Here is a 6869-nt window from a genome sequence, read left to right as displayed (position 1 = left end):
TTTAAAACCCCAGTGGTATTAAAACTTAGAACCAGTGACATAAAAGATATTTCGATGCATATTTCCATTTCCAGCATTGCGATGGTAGATAGTTCAAAATTTGGTGAAGTTTGTTAAAATTTGGCAACATTTGTTGAAGTTTTGGTCATTGAAATTCAGTAGCCCCCTGCGCTCAGGCATTTATTGACACGCGATGCCTACGCATTGGTATCTCCTACCCACTAGTTCCACCATGAGGACAAAAAACACAGTGACATGCATCATAATTTGATTGCCCAGACTATGCTCGCTCAGGAACTTGCCTAGTCAGCTATCCACTTGTGCAATTGATGCAGCAGCTTGTTGACTAATACGTGGCACCTAATCATTGGGTCCATGTCACACCAACCCACCAAGTCAACACCTCAGTAGACCGTACACTGATATAGAGGACATGTCAATTTTTCCATACTATCTGTATAGGGCCGTACAATTTTGTACTGCCATGTCAACCACTGATGCCATTCTAAGTGTAAGGCATGCTGATGGCATCAATTCCACTAGCCTAAATTTGATGGTCATCTAGATGGCATTCTAGGGAAAAATAGAACTATTTTGACAACTGTATGATCATCAAATTTAACCTCATCATTCGCTGATGCAACCCCTCTCCAAATTGATTTTGGTTTTTGTAGTTTGACTTCGGGAGGCCATAACTTGGACATTTGAACTCCAAATTAGGTGCAATATTTTTTGAAATTGGGTAGAATTTCCTAAAAATTTTAGTGGTGCAGCTCTTTTCTAGTTTTACTACATAGATTGTTCAAAATTTTCTTTTCTGGTGACTATACCTACATAATCCTACATTTTGCAACTTGAAATGCTCCATTCGGGCACATCTGGAGTAAAAAAGAGGATCTGTTTTCTTTGAAAGTGCGTTATTTTTTGTCCACTTTCCAAATTTTCTATCAAATTGTAGGGTTGTGTGGATAAAAGTGTCACTTTTAGCATAAGGTCTTTCTTTGCTTTGTAATGCTTCAGAATTGTAGCACATTGTAAAGTTTCAGATTTGTAATTCATATAGAGGTTGTAACAAGAAAAATCAAAAGTCCATGAAGGCCAAAATTGACAAGTGGCCCATTGTAATCGCACTATTAATAAAGTGCCCAAAGCATCTATTTTGGGAGGGTTTCTTGATTTAGTGAAAAGTGGGGGTATTCTTGGTGTTGTATTCTCTCTTTTTTGCACTTTTCTTTCATTTTCTGCATTATGGGCAACTTTAAGTTTCCTAAATTAACTCCTCATAACTATGCTACATGGTCAATCAAAATGTGGTATCACTTAATGCATAATGGAGTTTCACAATATGTAGATGGTACTCTTCCTAAACTAGCAGGTGATAAGATATTAGAAAGTGATATTTCAACTTGGGTAGAAATGGATAGGAAAGCCCTAGGTGATATATGTTTGGGGGTAGATGACAAGATCATGTATCAAATCAAGAAGTGTTCTACATCCAAGGAAGCTTGGGATACCCTCGAAAGCCTTTATGGGAAAGTGTCTAAAGAGGATGTGTTCAAAATTGAAGATGAGCTTGTCTCCTTAGATCCTAAGTCATATGACTCCATATAGGACTTCATCATCAAGGTGAATGAACTAAGGACGAAGCTTACTGATTGTGGGAGTTCTATCAAAGATGACAAACTGATCTATCCCATTCATAACAAGCTGCCATTAGAATATTCCACATTTGTATCTTCTTTTAACACCTCAAAGATTACCTTAGGGTCTTCCTACAAAAAAGTCACTTTTGACTAATATGCTAAACTATTGGATGATGAAGAAAAGAAGTTGAAATCAATGGGGATTCTCAAAACACCTCAGTCTAAAGCATCGGTGGCCAACAATGAGGGTTCTCAAAATTCAGCTAGACAATCTTCAAAAAAAGGAAAGGGTAAGAAGAAATGGAAGAACAAATCTGAGGATGCAAAAAAGACAACACCACAATCCAATCAACAAGGCAAGTCCTTGAATTCCAACAAGAAGGGGGACAACAATAAGGAGAAGAAGAAGTGCACTTATTGCAAGAAATCAGGTCATGAAGAGCATGAGTGTTATCTTAAAAAGATTGATGAATTGAAAAACATCATGAAGAAACATAATGTTCCATTGCCTAATGCTTACAAGGAGAAAGGGTCTTCTTCTAATTCTAAGGGCAAAGGGAAAACACTCATGGCAAATTCAAACTCTTCAAAGGAATGGATATTTGACTCAAGTGCCTCATATCACATGGGTTCTTCAAAGGAGGATTTTTCTTCAATGAACCAGACTAGGGTACCACACATCTTCATGGGAGATGATAGAAAAATAGAATTTGAAGGAAAAGGAAATGTGGAGATGGAAAATGGAGAGTTTCAAGAGGTTCTCTATGTTCCAAACATAAGTTCAAACCTCCTATCAATCTACCAAATCACTCACCTGGGAGATGGACATAGAGTTGAGTTCCTTCCAAACTCATTAAAGGTGCACAGTCTTAAAGATGATTCCTTGGTTGCAGTGGAGACGGTGAATCATAACAAGAGGTTATACTCTTTCTCTCATTTTGTGCCCAGGTCTCCTTCAAAGGCCTTGTTAACACAATAAAATTCCAACATGCAATTATGGCATGAGCAATATGGTCATCTTGACTTTTGCTACCTTTAGCAACTTTGCACAAATAAAATGGTCAAAGGTCTACCTCAAATCAACTTTTTTAAGGGTGAATGTTCAATAGATTTAGAAGATATGCATCCAGAGGGGAAGTTACAAAGAGAGAAGTCTTCAAGAGCACTAGGTGTTCTACAGATGGTTCACATGGTATTAGCAGGTCCTTTTGCATTCAGCCAGGGTCACTAGATACTTACCTTTGTTGATGACTTTTCAAGGTTCACTTGGGTCTACTTTCTACATAGTAAGGATGAAGTGTTGGACAAGTTTCTAGACTTCAAGACTCATGTAGAATGAAAATCCAAGAAATCCATCAAAATTCTTTGAATGGAAAATGGAAGCATGTATGTGAACAGAAGACTTAAGAACTTTTGTAGACTTGAGGGCATTGATCTTTAGACTTTGTCAGCATTCAGTCCATATAAGACAGATGTTACAGCATTGAAGATCTGAAATCTTAAGTCTATGGCAAGTTGCATGATGCAAGCCAAGTCTCTAGATCTATCATTAGAATTTGAAGCAACTCTAGTGCCACTCACATTCTTAATCATTCTCCTCATCCAGCCTTAGATGTAAAAACTCCTTTTGAGGCATGGTGCAGTAGAAAACTTATTGTGACACACTTCAGAGTCTTCAATTGTCCTACATGGGCAAAGAGATCTTCCAAGGGATGCAAGGAATAGTCACCTTAGCCTTTTACCTTCATTGGTTATGAAGATAGTGTGAAGGCATACAAACTTCTAGATCCTAAGACACATCAAATATTTGTGGAGAAGGATGTTCATTTTGAGGAAAGTTCACCCAGCTTGTCCTCTAATCCTCTCTCCACATCATATAGTATGGAAACTAATAATGACACTAGAAATAGTTCTTCAATAGATTTAGAAACATGGGGTTCTATTGATAGTTACAATGAGAGGTCACTTCATCAGTTTAGTCCACATGCATACATAGCCACAGTGATAGGTCAAGAACATCAGGGTACATCTAGTCTTCTAGATACAGGTTTAGTGACAGATTTGGGGGATAGTATTGATGATCTGCCTCTTCTTCTTGATGCAAAATTACCTTCTTCAGTTGTCATGAGGGTTTTATCCAACTCTCTTGTTCATTCTCTACATGATCAATCCTCATAGTTGAAGTGATTGTGGATAGTTATGATCAACAGTTGCAATAGGGTTCTTCATCAGTTGCAGAGACTGACAATTCTTTGAGACAGGTTCTTCAGCCAATTGAGCAAGTTTCAGAGACATCACTTATCCATGGGATTCTTTCCATGCATAGTGGAAGCATCTCATCTATACCCTTAGCATTGTTTTTTCCTAAGGGGAGAAACACCATTCTGCAATCTTGGATCAACTTCTTCATCAGAGCAGTCATTGTTCGACATTCTTCTTTGGGGTGGGGGGGGGGGGGGTGGTCTTGATTACTCCATCCATCCATGCATCCCTATTTATCTCTCTTTTGGGGGGAGGGTTTTTCCCACGTGGTTTTCCCTCTTTCCTCACTTTATGAGAGATTGCATATCATTATGTACATGGGTACCTAACTTGGCCTAGTAGCCAGGACCCATTATGCATATCATCCTAGATTGCATAAGCTTAAGGGAATTCCCCTAAGTTGCACTTAAGAAGGGTTTTGGTGTAAATAAGTATTTACTTATTACACTTAAGTTTACTTAGGTTAATGCATTATTTAATCATTTTGCATTATTTTATTATTTATTTAGGTAAGACACTTAGGAGTTTGTGTTCTCTCATGAGTTATACAACTCTAATTATGCACATGTTGTCTACACCACTGATTTTCATGCTAGACCATTGTAGGCTTATCCTCACATCATCGCACTTAATTTTGTTCTTAATGGAGGATAACCCATATCTGGTGGACATGTTCCTAGTTGAATGATTTATCATGATGTTGACTTCTATGCATTCTAGAAGCTCTCCTGAGGCCTTTATATATAGGCACTCCTAGTGTACTCTCAAGCTAGCATATTGAATGAATATCATCATTTTGATCATACTCTATCTATTTTGGACTATTGTGTGCTTGTGTTGAGTTCTTTAGTTCTTGGGTGAATTTTGGCCTAAGCCAAATTCTTACACTTGGCTTACTGTGATGTCTCGCCTAGTTGCTAAACTTGATATTTCTTGCTTCAAATTTGTTCGTGGCTTATCTAGGGTGTTGATACCTGGTTTACCATGGTTCCTTGGGTTTGAAATCTACATGCTACAGTATGTTTTGTTGAAATGGATACCTTGATCTCTTGATTGCATTAATTGATTGGGAGAGTTGTTCACTTGTCTTTACTTATCTATCTACTTGGCTATTTGGCTATTTGGCTTCTTTCTTTGCTCTTGACTTGAGTCACATGTCATAATTTTCTTGGACACTTTGTCTAATAAGTCACTCATTCATTTCTAACTCTCTTTGACAAGTGAACACTCTACCCCTCTATTTTGAACATCAAGTTATCTTGTGTCACATTATTATATTCTTCTAGTCACTTTCATGCTTGGCTTTTCATCTAAAACGATTTGATTAAAATTGTGTGCTACCAAATCCCAACCAAGCCTTGATGATCTTGAGTTTATTGATCTCTTTAGGGAGTTTTAAATCCTACAAACTCAATATAATAAACTTGAAGAGACCCTTGACCTTGCTTACATTAGTCTCACTAAGGGTGTGATAAAAAAAGTACTCTAGATTTGAGAAAAAAGCAGAGGAACAAACAACATCATCATGCAATACTCTCTATATGCACACAAGTCACCTTCTTTAAGATCATCCTCTTCTTATATGTCTACATGCTCTACTCCAAGACATCAATTGTCTTAATCTACTAGACCTAAAGACCTCTTTAGAGAGCTAGCAAGTAAAACCTCCTTGAAGTCTATGCTAAACTTTCATTAAAAACATATCTTTGATGAAGATATTGATGCATCCTATGCACTTGATGAATAATGAGAAGAGCCTAGGCATACTTTTGAGATAAATTTTACTCCCTTAAAAGATTCTTATGATGACATTTTGCAAACACTTCTTGGCACTAATATCATCACATTGCCTAAGTCTAGCTCAAGTGGAAACCCATTCTTGGATATCTATCGTTCTCATCATCAACATAATGAGCATAGTACTTCAAACTACACTCAGCTAAAACATAAAATCCAAGATCTTATTGATAATGATATTATTGATACATGTAATGACTCGTGTGATGAGGATACTTCTCTTGAGCAAGATCATGTTTATGAACCCATTTCTAGTTACGATTTCCTTGATATCTTTACTTCTTCCAAAACTCATGCATCTCCCAACACTTCCAATCTTTCCAACATGCCTCCATCAAAAAAAGAACCTAATGCTTTCCATATTGACTACTATCCTCAAGGGCTACCTCTAAAAAACTCAAGCTAACCTTCACTTGGCTACAAATCTTTTCAATGCTGCCAAGGCTAAAGATCCTCAACCTTCATGCAATGCTATGCCTACTATGCCCACTCCAAATAATCCTTCACTATCTCTTCAAGAGCCTATCATGCAAACCTCATATTTTCCCATGTTCTTAGAAGTGGCTCCATGTTAGAGGACTCTCAAAAGGATAAATCTATAATTTTAAAGAAAGATCGAGATTAAGCACCCTTTTATTTCCTTCAAAATGTCACCTTTACATATCCTATGTCTTAGCCACCTCCTATGTATGATGAAGATACCACTTCCACTACTTCCATTGAGCTTATTAGAGATTAAGAAAAACTCACTATGCCTATGCTATCCAAAGAAATTTTTCAAGATCAAAGTATCTCCTCTGGTTATACTTCTCCATATCCACTTCTAAACTATGCTCAAGCTTCAAGTACTCCTATTAAAGTTATTGCTCCTATCAAAGATACTCATGAGTCTATTGATGGCTTTTGATCACATTTCTCTCCCTAAAAATGTCAAAATCCTTATCCACTATCCCTTTGCATCTTCTAAATCTATCCTTGGTCCTTATACATATAAGATAAAGTCTTCAAACCTTTCATCCATATTAGGGACTTATGTTCCTCTATCTCCAAATTTCACTCCTAGCTCATTTTCTACGTCTACTATACCTCAAGATCAACAAAGATACTCATCCTTGAACCCTTCACATTCACATTTTCATCTAAATCAATCACATCAGCCTTATTTAT

This window comes from Cupressus sempervirens, chromosome 10, assembly GCF_028749045.1.
Source record: "Cupressus sempervirens isolate cs-2001-9-10 chromosome 10, ASM2874904v1, whole genome shotgun sequence".
Taxonomy (NCBI): domain Eukaryota; kingdom Viridiplantae; phylum Streptophyta; class Pinopsida; order Cupressales; family Cupressaceae; genus Cupressus; species Cupressus sempervirens.
This window is presented reverse-complemented; position numbering follows the sequence as displayed.